This window comes from Dasypus novemcinctus, chromosome 8 (genome assembly GCF_030445035.2).
Source record: "Dasypus novemcinctus isolate mDasNov1 chromosome 8, mDasNov1.1.hap2, whole genome shotgun sequence".
Taxonomy (NCBI): domain Eukaryota; kingdom Metazoa; phylum Chordata; class Mammalia; order Cingulata; family Dasypodidae; genus Dasypus; species Dasypus novemcinctus.
The window spans coordinates 90,774,205-90,786,815 of record NC_080680.1 but is presented as its reverse complement, the minus strand read 5'-3'; positions in this window follow the sequence as shown (position 1 = coordinate 90,786,815).

Here is a 12,611-nt window from a genome sequence, read left to right as displayed (position 1 = left end):
AGGCTTAGATGTCCGTGCTTAAAGTACTTTGTCTGAATATATGGAAACGTATTTAGTCCTTGCTTTGGCTTTTTAACCGCTGAGTTCATGTTGAAGAACTTGAGACACCGCGCTGAGCCTTCCCTCCGTGTTTCGAAACGCGCCTACCGGGCCTCTTAAAATCGGGCACCGAGGTTCCTCTAGGCAGGTCTTGGGGAATGCTTAGGGCAGTCCTTTGTGCGACACAGCACTACCCGCTCGCGGACACGCTCGGCCCCTCCGTTGGAAGTGACTGGCAGGGCTGCGGCTTAAAACTAATCTCGTCCGCGGCTCCCTGACAAGAGGTCAGGAGGCGAGCCTTGCAGAATGTGAGCTCCGGCGAGATCTGAAGGGCCCCCAGAATATCACAAGTTGTTTGGGGCGGGGGAGAGAGTGGAGAAGAGAAAGAAAGAAAAAGAATAAAGGCAAAATTAAATTTTTACAATTAAATATATTCTTTTTTTTTCATTTAGTTAATTTCCAGCCGCTCACGTTTATTGCACATTAATTATGCATACGGCTTTTGTGCGACTTAAAAAATGAAGAATGTGATCCTTATCCTTTTATGGAGGATCCGGCAGCCACGCTGGGGGCTTCGGCGGCGGCAGCTGGGGAAGGTCCGGGTCAGGGGGCAGGGGCTGAGCCCCTGTCTGCGAAGAGCTGGCGGCCGGGGGCTGGGGCCAGGAGCCAGGACCCGGTCCCAGCCCGCTGCCACCCAGAGCTCCTGGCTCCCCCCACCTCGACTTGCTCACAAGTGTTTTCTGCGGCAGGCGTGGGGACCCGGGTGCCGAGGGGAGCCAGAGGCTTGGCTGGGAGGGTTTCTGGGTCGGATCTGGAAACAGGACCCCAAGCTCGTCCCTGAGCAGCCCTTAGCTTGTCATGGACAATATTTCTTCAAACGCCCCGGCCAGGACCTTGGGGCCAGAGCAGAACCGTGAGGAACGGGGCGGGGCGGGGGGGGGGGGGCCGCGTTTCCTCCCCCCACGCCCGCGTTCCCTCTGCAACGTGCCAGGGGAAACAGAGGCGGCAGCCCGCCCAGAGGAGGGTAGCAACTGGGTTGGGATGTGCTTCCCCTCACCCCACCCATCCCCGGCCCCAGCCTCAGACTCGGTGCCCTCCCCACCCCCACGGCTTCTGCCAGCTGGGCCGATGGCCTGTCTACCAACATGCTGTGTGACCCTGGACCCAGGCTACAGTCTCTCTGTGCCTTCCACCCAGCACCTGCAGTGGAAACCTCTTTGGACGCCTGCAGGCCCCATGCCTCTCTCTTCCCACGAGGGCTCCGTGCCCCCCTCTGGCTTCTCAGGCGGGACCCCACCAGAGATCCCTGCAGGATACATTGCTTGGCACGTCTGCCATGCGGGGACCCTGGTAGCCACACAACTGACCACCCAAGCGTGAGCCAAGAGGGCAGACCCACCAACCTGCCACCCCTAGCTCTGGCAAGGAAAACGGGACCCTCGGTTCTACTTCAAGCTGGGACCCCTGCATCTGCAGAAGCCTGCAGGGGCTTCCCCAGCCCTGAGCATGACAGGTGACCTCACAGTGAGCCAGGCCAGGGCACAAGGGCAGATCCCTGTACCCCGTTTCCTGCAGACCAAGCCAAGACCCAGACCAGCCCCGCCCCCACCTCGTCTCTGCGTGCTCCCCGGCTGCACCCAGATTCCTCTCGGAACCTGGGGACCAGAGCTGACCTCCCACGCAGGGTGGTCCTGGAGTTGGAGTGGCAGTTGTCTCCACAGCCCAAGCCAGGTGCCCGGAAGTGGGAGCTCACAGCAGTTCGAGGGATGTCGGGAGAGACCGGGTGACAGGAGAGAAAACTCGCACAATTGGTCCCCTCTCTCCCACCAGGCGGCTTTTGTGGCTGGTCCTCCGGGGCCCATGCACAGTGCAAGGAGGGGCCCGGCACACGAGCCTGCCCGCTCCCCCCGGCTGGGAGAGGCTCCCTCTGAGCACAGCCACGAACCGGCTCCCGGACCTGAGCCCGGGAACAAAGGGCAGTGATCAGAGCCCCGGCCAGCGGCGTCAGGGCCCGAGGGCTCAGCCAGCGGGTCCCGCGGGGGGCCAGCGGCTGGGCCCCACCGTGGAGGAAGAGGCGTCGGCAGCCGAGCAACAGAGACCGAGAAGGGGCCCCGGCCTCCACGCTGACCCTCTGACCGGACCAGGGGCAGTGGCCTTGGGCCTGGGCTGCCCCCTTCTTTCCTTGTTGTTTTCATAAAAACTACTATCCGGACGGACCTGCTGGGGAGCAACTGTGAGCAGCCCTGCCCCTTCTCTTCCGAATCCCCACCCCCATCCTGCAAAGACTTTATGACGAACTTTAAAATAAAAATTTCATCATAAAGAAATCAACCATGCATAATAATAAACAACATGTTTAACATTTATTGCTCTGTGTTCTAACAAACTAAAATGTGAAAACATGCCAAAATTCGGGGTTCGTAAAACAATTTTTCATCAAGTTCTTTCCTTTGCCAAAACGCCTGTTTATTTCTTGCTGGCGAGAGCCACTTCAAACGGGCAGCATTTCCAGAAACGGGTCTTGGGGTGACACTCGCACGATCCCCAAAGCGTGTCTCGAGCTCCCTTAGACTTCCTCTGATTGACAGTGTCCTGGCTTCCTGGTGACCAGTGAGAGCCATGTCCGTGGCACCATCATCCTGAAGCAGGGAGCCCTGTGGGACAGCCAGCGGCAGGATTAAAACCCAGGGCACGCACCCACACCCCTAAAGGAGAACCCGGACCACACCCGAGGACAACCAGGTACACAGTCACATGTGTGATTACACGACTACACACGGAGAGACACGTGCACACGGGCAGGCAGCTGTCCTGGACCAGCAGGGTACAGTCACACACAGTAGAGATGTGCGCCTACTGCTCCTCGTGCCATTCTCACACACACAAACCCACCCTTCCCCACCCCCGCCCAGAGTCAGGAGGGGCTCTGGGAGATTTTTCCGAATCCTTGGGCATCTTAGCCGGAAGGTCCCAAGACCTCATCTCTGCCAGGGGACGGGCGCATTTGGGCGCTAGAACTCCAGACCCTGCTTCCCCAATGTCCCGCTGTCTCCAGGCCTCCTTAGTAGAGCAAAGGAAGGAGGTGCCCTGTGTCTGTGGGGGCCCCACATCTCATCTTCTCCCTAGCTCAGCTTCAGTGGCCCCGAGGGGAGGCAATCTGCCAGGTCGCAGGGATTTGAACCCAGCTCCTGCCTGCCACCCAAGCCTCACCCTCCTTCCCCGCCCCTCTCCTCTGGGCCGGGCAGAGCTGGAAGAAGAGGCCCTTCTGCACTCAGGAGCGTGAGGCACCCAGGGGTGGGCTCTGTGTGTGGATGGAGCCCCCACCCCCCACCCACGAATGCTTCCTGAGCACCCACTCTGCGTCAGGGCTCAACCCCCGGGGAGCCCACAGACTGTAACCAGAGCGTCATTCCAGCCTCCCCCGGATGCCGGTGGGGAGATTGGAAGCAAAGGAAGCTTGAAAATAATAACTATCTGCAATGTCTTTTGTTTTTCTAATTGAGGTAACAGTGCTTATGTCTTGACTAATTATCAAAATCCCTCCCTCTCGAATTACTGTTAATTTTCTTCCAAGTGGTAATGGTGCTGTGGTTATGGAGAATGTCCTTATTCTTAGGAGATGCTGAAGTATTTAGGGATGAAGTATGGAACTCACTTTTATACTTAAAGCAAAAAACACCTCGATGTGGATATGTGTGGACATGGACCGATAAAGCCTGTAAAATGCTGCCATGTTGGACCTGGGTGGTGAGGATGTGGGGTACTCATTATACTCTTTTGACTCTCCTCTATGTTTGAATATTTTCATAATTAAAAGTTGGGGGGAAACCCCCCGTTTCCCCATGCCCCTCCCTCATCCCTCGCTCTCCCTCTGCACTCTAACCTTGAATGTGACCCAGAGGTCCAAGGGGACACGTCAATGACGGGACGTGGACAGCACGTCCTGCCGGCACCGAGCGGGGATACCCGCCTCTGCGCCTCTCGGTGGAGCAGACGGGGCTTCTCCCCATGAGCTGCTGGCAGGGCGGGAGCGCAAGGCTGGGCCCACGACCTTCGCCAACACACCCTGTGCCCCAAGGAGCGCGCGAGGGCTGTCCGCAGCCCTCTCTCCTGGCGGTGTGGCCACGCTCGGGCCGCCCCAGGCCGCTGTGAAGCGCGCGGGGTGGAATCCGTTGCTAATGAGAATCAGAGGCTTCTCCAGAGCATGGGAACCACATCTGTGTCACGTTGCCGTCGCCCCAGCGCCACCCCAGGGCCTGGCACAAAGCGGGCACTCGATGGAATGCATGAAAGCTCTTTTTCACAAGTTAGAGTGAAGACGGTCCTCGATCCTCGCCGGCCCACAGAGATGCCCCGTTGAGGGGGCAGAAAAAAGAGCAGAGTGCCGGGCAGTGACGCAGGGACCAGGCCCGCCGGCCGCCTGTCTTGTCAGGCTGTCAGGGCAGGAGACGGGGTGCAGGCGGGGAACCCCAGCAGGCCAGTGTCACCCAGGAGGAGCGTGAGGAGCCTGCAGAGCAGGTGGCAGGGCCAAAAGGTGGAGAGCCAGGGTGTCTGGAACAAGGCGTTCTCCTGGGCAAAGGCCCTGGGGTGGGATGGCCTCTCTGCAGAAGGAGGGTCTCCTCTGACAAAGAGCAACCACCTGAGCGGGGATTTTGTTTCAATCATCAGAGATCAATGATGGTGCTCCTGACACCCCAGGGCGGTGGAGAAGGGCTGCTGTGGGCTCCCGGCTCCTTCCTCTCCTCCTGCCCCCCCCCCCCCCCCCCCCGCAGAGCTGGCGGAGGCCTCTGGACCGGCTCTGCAGGAAGATGGGAGCAGGGCCAGGTGTCCAGGGAGCACCCCAGAGCTCGACGCCTCGGACCTCCGGGGTCCTGCTCACTCTCTGGCCCTGGCCTTGACGAAAGCCCAGCCCCAGGTGAGAAGAAATGAGCGAGGGACTGTGCAATGAGACACCTGGTGTGTGGAGGGGGCCGGAGGGCCAGGGGAGGCCTCTGGCCCTTTGGGGAGGCTGATGGCTCAGAGCTGGGTGCGGAACGTCAGGTCCAGCCCCGCCTGGTCTCTAAGGGGCAAGCCACCTAACTCTCTAAGCCTCCACTTGCTCATCTGGAAAAGAGGCACAACAGTGCCAGCTGCAACACAGCCCCCGTCAAGTCCTCGGAGCAGCGCCTGGCCTGGAGCGAGTGCCCACTAGGCCGTCACCGTTAGCGTCACTGCAGCTGCTGGACCTGGTCCGTGCGCGCTCAGGGCGCTGGGCTGCGGGGGCTGAGGTGCGTTTGGGGCGAGCCTTCTGCTGGGGTCGGCAGAACCGGCGCAGCGGGCACACGGCTCTGAGTCCTGGGGCCTGCGTGGGCCCCACCTTGCCCGCTCCGCGCCCGGGAGCCCTGGAGGTGGCATGACCTGTGCCGCCGAGGGGAGGCCAGAGACTGCGGCCCCTTCTGTTTGCCTTGAAAGAGCAAAACCACCGCAGGGTTCAAAAGGAAAAGGAAAACCTGGTAACTCGTCCCAGACGGCCTGTCCACTTTATCAAAGCTGATTTCAGGAGCGACATTCCCACCGGGAGAGGCCACAGCCTCATTAGGGAGCTCTGGAACGATGAAAAAGCCAGGCCGCCACGCACATCCTTGGGACAATTAGGCCTTGTCCCTCTGCCTTCAAAGGCATCGCACTGTCTCTGTGCACACGTGTGTGTGTGTGTTTCTGTGTCTCTCTTTCCTGTCTGTCTTTCCTTTTGTCCATGTGTCTCTGTTCTCTCTCCCTTCCCCTGTCCCTCCCCTTCTACCCCTCTCAGCCCCGAGAACCTGAGTGTCCCTAAGACTCGGCTTCAGCCCACTGGGTACCCACAGATGTCCTGGACCAGAGCAAGCTTTCCCCGAAGTCCCTGCCTTGTCCCTCCAGAGGCAACTCAGAGAGCCGTCCTTGGACGGCCGCGTGGCCAGGGGACGGGAATGGGGCCATCGCCTCAACCCATCCCTTTCCTACTGAACTCTAATTCTTCCCATCATGAGTACAGAATGCAAACTATTCCCCCAGAGCACACTCCCAGCTCTGGTTTCCGGATGCCTCCCTCGAGCAGCAGCCGAGTCTAAGCCGAGAGGCTCCTCCATCCCCAGCAGCCGCCCCCGCGCCCAGCCCTGCCCACGCCGGGGGCTGGCAGCAGAGGCTGGAACACATTCGCCCGCACCCGGGTGCTGGGGCCTTAGCGGAGAGGGGCCTGCTGTCCCGAGGCACGGACCGTCAGGGAAACACCCCCCACAATGCATCCAGGCCCCGCGCAGCCCCCACCGCCACCCACCCGGGTCCTCGGCACCCAGAAAGCTTCCCGCGAGGGCCAACCCGTGCGAGGCACAGACTCTCACAGCGGGCCACTGTTTGAGGGGCTCGGCACGTTGCTCCAAGGGAGAGGGCAAACGCTAAATACTTGTTTTTGCCATAACACCAGAGGAAGCGGGCACAGCATTTGCAAAATTAGAAACAGCCTCGGGCCTCAGCCCCGCACTGATGGTACTCGGGTATTAATCCATTAAGGCAATCAAAAGAGCTTAAATAAAAGTCTGAAGCCTGCAATATACATGTCAATGAACAAGCGGTAAAACTTCCTGAAAAGGTGATTTCAAAGCCATATTGCCCACGCTTGGCAAATTGCATATTTAATTATTTTGTCAGTCCCTCTTTCTCCTCTAATCTTTGGGGAAAATGCCTTCGGACATACGTAACCAGTTAGGATAATTAGGGGACGATGGAATTAGGTGTCGGCTGATTTCTCCGAGAGATGCCATCCTCTAAGCTGGTATGAGATGTGTGCAGGCCCCGAAAGGCAGACGGCCTTGTAATGTCTGCCTTTCTAGAGAAAGATCAAAGGTCTTTTGCCCCTTTCAAGACGTTTGTAGAATTTGTTTCCCAATTATCCCACATTTGCGCACTGGGACATCCTTGTTAACTCTTTGATGGCACCTCTTGAATTGGGCCGTAATTGACATCAAGCCGCACCTCCTGCTCCGGGCAGGCGCGGACTGAGCTCCACACGGTCTACGCGCAGAGCGGGCAGAAGATGGATGGGTGCTGGAACGGGGGAGCCCTCTGCCACCCTGCGCCCGCGAGGCAGGGCTCTCCCTGGCGCCCAGGCATCGTGGAGTGTTGGCAAATCCCTCTCACTTGGCATCTGGTGTGAATTGGAAGAGAGTTTGTATTTTTCAGAATGTTGCCATCTTAAGAGCAGACCTCCACGGCCTCTGAAAACCACCTCCAAAGGAATTATGCTGAGTACATTATTTTCCCACACTGGAATATTTGTCCTGAACTAAGGGGATATATTGGGGGGAAAAAAAGCCATTAAATGTTTGGAAAAAGCGGTGACGGTTTTGAAGTTTTAGTTAGGGCATTTCGAAACTAAATGTGATTTGAATAGCACTCCTATGTATAAAGTCAAATGTTAAAATAATCTTTTTATCAAGGTAAAATTCATATAACATAAAATTAACCATTTTAAAGTATATAACTCAGTATATGAATGTTATATTCATATAACAAAGAGTTAACCATTTTAAAGTATACAATTCAGTGGCGTTTGTTAAAATATTTTAAAGAAAATCTAATATAAAAGAAGTTTTCTTGTGTGCATTTTATTCACTTTTTATTCATGCGCTTTTTCATGTTCTGTTGATCCTTCTTGATTCGGCAAATATTTTTTTCCTGATTACTTTGTTCAAACAATTTGTCTTTAACATCTCTTACTGTAAGAAAAAAAGAGGGGGTTGGTGGAAAGGGAGAAGGAGCGAGAAAAAGAAAAGTAAGAAAAGCAAGAGGCCTTTCTGAGAGTCTTCATATGCAAATACAGTGGCCTTTTTAGAAATATTTTTTTTTTTAACCCTTAAACAATTTGAGAAATGAAATACCATTGATTGAGGAACCGTAGCCCTTTAAACATATCCCAAAGACTGCTTGGGGAAATTTGTTGACACTTTGATTTTTTCGGTCCTTTCATTCCATCTTAAAATCCACCTGCGTCCTACCAAGTGTTCAACTGAGATGAGCTCCCAAAAGAGTCAGAGGGAAATTTTCCCTCGTAATGTAGACGTAGGCTGTTTCTATGTTCCTCCGAAGAAACTAGATATCACAGGGGCAGCAGAGCTGGCACTGCCGTGTCCTCCAGAAACAGGAAACTCAAAAATGCCTTAGTTCCCTTGGTAAATCATTCTCATTGTGAGGAATCTCTCCAAGCCCCCTTCAAAAACATATATTGAAAGCAAATTGTCCCAAGGAAATGTATTTTCTGCTCTTTGCAGCAGGAAAGCAGTGATTATGACCATCCCATATCTTCACAAGCTGAGAGCAAAAAAAAAAAGGGACTCCAGTCCGGGTTCCTGCTGCGAGAGAGGGGAGCCCTCCCAGGGCAGGGGCCCTAGGCAGGATTGCCATATTTAGCATATAAAAAACACACAATTCCCACGTGCATCTGAATTGCAGATAAGTAATTTTTTTAGCGTAAGTATGTCCCAAATATTGCATGGGACATACTTACTCTAAAAAGAATTTATTCTTTATCTGAAATTCAAATTTAATGCAGCGTCCTGCATTTTATCTGGCAACTCTAGGATTCCAAATGGGGTTGAGGAACCTGGGCAGGACTGGACCCAGTAAGAACACACAGGGCTTTGGGTTGGGCTGGGAGCAATGGTCACCCCATCCCCAGCTGACTGTGTGACCCACGGGCCAGGCCCATCCTCTCTCTGCACCCAGTCTTCCCATCCCTGAGTCGGGGGTGGGGACAGAGTGAGGGCTGAGGGCTGCAGGAGGGAAGGAAGCTGGCCTGTGCGGTTTGCCAGGGCCCCGCTGTCGCCTCTCTTCACAAGCCTCCCAAGCTAGCGACCCCATCCCCGCTTACGACGAGGGAACCGAGGCTCCGCGGAGGTCGCCGCAGGCTGGATCAGCCAGCAAGCAGATGCGGCGCGCTCCGGGCAGCCGCAAACCCTGCACGCCCAGGAATTTTAGCTGGATGTTTTTAAAGCCTTGAGGAATTCACTGTGGGAAGAAAAAGGACTTTGTAGGGCTTCCTAACACTTAATTTGAAATTAAGTTGAGTACTGTTTTTATTGGGGGGGAGGGCCATCGTGACTTTTTCAGGTTCTGGAAGCTGAATGTACCCACTTACGGGCCTGGCTGTCCCGGGCCCGCCGTGGGTCCAGGCCACAGAAACTCAGTTTCCAGACCCTCGTCTGTGGTGGAGAGTTTGGGGGAAACAGCCCCAGAGGCTCCTGTCCTCAGCCCCAGGTTCCAGGACTGTGGACCCCTGGCCCTGCGGGGGTGGTGCAGCTCTGTCCACACGGCAGGCGCCGGGGTGTGAGTTGTCGATTAATTAAAATCAAGTCAGCAGCGGAAGGCACAGTTTCTCAAGGCTAAGCCTACATATTCTCTCTCTCTCTCTCTCCACACACACACACACACACACACACACAGACACAGTGCCAGGCTTAACTTTCTAGCCCCAGGCCCCCCTCAGCCCCCAGAGCCCAGTTAGGAGCTGCTGTCCTGTTTCTTACAACTCCTCAAAGGATGGCTCCCCTCCTCTCTCAGCTCTAACATCTCCCTCAGCCAGTTCTTCCTCCTATCCGCCCTAACTCCCTCCTGCTGTAGGAGAAGCCCTTTGGTTCTGCTGGGCCTCCAGGGAGACAGAGAACAGCTGGTCAGCATCTGGCGCTCTCCATTAGCCAGGGCCCCTGCCCCCCTGGGCCTTCCGCTCCCCAGGCAGAATAATCCCGCTTCCTCTAACCTTTCGGCTGGGTCCCGTGCTCTGCGTCTTTCATCATGTCCCTCGCCCGCCTCTGAAGCCGCTGCAGGCTCCCTGGCCCTCCTGTGGCTTCGGCTAGGATGGAGTAGGCTGACCAGTGGGGGCAGGGGGTGAGTGACCCCGCTCCCCTCCCAGACAGGAAAGGAGAGGGCAGCCAAGGAGGCAGATGTCGGGGCTGTGCGCCCCGCAGGTGAGCCTCAGCTAGTTAGCTGGCACATGGCGGCCTGTGCCCTCCCTCGGGCTGGCGGGAGGACACCGCGTGGCGACGGCGTTTCAAAAGTCTGCTTCTGCTCTAAGCCATCCCGCACCCCTCTTCCACCACACCCTGTCCCATGCCGTGATGGCACAGTTAACTGGCCCCGGGGGTGACCTCTTAAACCTCAGCTTCCTCACCTGCAAAGAGCATTTTGGAAGATTCCAGAGAGAAGCCCCTTGTGGTGCTTGGCCCTGGCTCCCAGGGGGCGCCCAGGCGCGTTGGGTCGCGTACTCCCCCAGGTGCTGTGCGGCGACAGCATCATGGTTATTATTGCCCCCACGGCTCAATGGCCCAGGCGCTGCTCTCCCCTGGGGTCCCACGCCCTGGGCCCGCTGCAGGGCCCTGGCTGGGAAGGCAGCGCCTGCCAACACGGCCGAGTTAGCTTTTCCAGCTCAGTGCCTCCAGAATCCATCGGGGGATTTCTTTTTTCCAGAAGCCTCCTTGGCCCCAGTGTGCAAGACCAGGGCAGCTGAGCTGCCAGGCCGCGCGTGTCCAAACCTAAACAAAACCCAAGATCTCAGAGGCTCCCACCACCGCCCTGACCTCCGGCCGTGTCCAGCAGAGACCCCACCAAGGGGAAGTGCCCAGGTGGCACACGCTGTTGGGATTTAGAGACCCCCGCACCTTCTAAAGCCTGGCTTTCGGGGGCACCTCATGCCAGCAGGGGCCGAGAGGCCACCTCGTCAGTCCCAGCCCTGAGGAGCCCACGTTTCTGTCCTGCTCCCCACCGCGTGGCCCCACGTCCGCTGACACCCCGCTCATACTCCCGCCATTAATTTGGTCATCAAAACTTGGAAAGAATCCCGGAGACTAGAGCAACGTTTATTAAATGCAAAGTTCCCATCACTTTGCGGAATGCTGATGAAAACCGCTCCTTAAGTAATCTTTTTCTAGTGACTGAACGCCAATGTTATTTCTCTAGCAATTATTTTTAACACTCCGAAAATTGCCCTTAAGATATGCAAACCACATTTCGCAGGAATCGCACTTCGGAGAGGCAAGCTCTCTTTTCCCTCCTTCACCCATCCCCAGTTATTAAGAAAAGGGAAAGTCGAGTTTATCAAGCATCACATTTCTGCAGCAGATCGGAAGGGGGACGGTAGCTGTCCCAAAATGAGCAAGGAAAGGAAACCATGAAATCCAAAAGAGAGCGCCGGCAGCGTCTTCCTGTTTGCCGTTCCTGCTGAGACGTGTAGGTTCCAAGGTGGAATTTTCCTGGCATCCAAAGACAGTCAGCCTCTTCCCCCAGGCACCTTGAGCGGGATCAGGTCGAGTCTGAGGTGTGAGAACGTACCTGTGGGCACCCCGAAGGGCAGGCCAGGCGGCGGAGCCGGCGCGCAGGGCCGGGCAGGGCGGCGGCGCAGTGCGTGGAGGCCCTCCGTGGACAGGTGCACGGGCCGCGCTCTCCGAGGCGCTACCTGCGGTTTACTGGACATTTATTAGAAGCCCACGCAATATCATGGAGCACCTGCAGGCAATAAAAACCCTTACATGTGTGAGGCCTTGAGGAAATTAACGGCTCCTCCCTGGGGATGCATATTTTGTGAAGATGTTTATTACAGATGAAGTGCTCCCGGGGTGGAACATTAACAAGTTGTAGAGTGATAAAAGGATTTTTATCCTTTCTCAGTGACACAAGTAGGAAGAAGGCTTTCATGGAATCTGTAAAAGGCCCACTTCCTAATGAATTTTCTTTTGGTCGGGGTCCTTGGCGTGTTGGCCCGTTGGACAAAGTGGTGAACAGAAGGGGGTTGCGGGGCCGGGCACCTGGACAGAGAGTGACAAGGGGGTGTGGGTGCGAATTCCAGGCACAGAAGGCCCTGCGCGAGCACGCGTGAGCCGCTGCCGCCCTCCGCCCCAGGAAACTCATGTCACGTCCCCTACAGGTGATGGGGTGGGTCGGGCCAAAAGGCAGGTTCCCAGCCCCTCTTTTTAACCCCCTGTTCCCCACTCTGGCCTGCAGGCCATTATCGAGATGAAAGCGCAGAGAATGCCTTTGGACCACGACTGCGGAATCTAATTGAATTATATGAACGCAGTTAAACGTCTGCTTCAGAGAGGCAGGGCTCGCTTTCAAGACTGGATGTTTCAGGAGTTAATGGGCTATTTCAACAATATAGGCCGAGAGCTGAACACAGGTGGGCTGTGTTAATAACTTTATTTAGACCTGCTTTTTTTTTTCCCTTTGAGGCGCACAAGCCTTCCATTAATGCATTCATTAGAGTTTATGGCCAGGCTCTGGTTTTCTCCTAATGACACTGTCCAGGCCCGGCTCCCCAGCTAATTGAGGCCAGCTGCCCAGCGGCCCCGCCCCGGCCTCGGGACCCAGTGTCACCAGTACTCGCTGGGCTGGGGCTGAACCTGGGCAGGGTCCAGGACGAGCGCGGTTGGCAGGAGGGGGCTGGTAAGGGGAAGCCTTGCCCCTCTCCCGGCAGCTGCAGGAGAGGACGGGGCAACGGACTCTGTGTCTTTAGACTTCCCGCCACCCCCCGGGCCCCGGCGAAGGCGCCGGAGGGTCAGCTTCCATCCCCA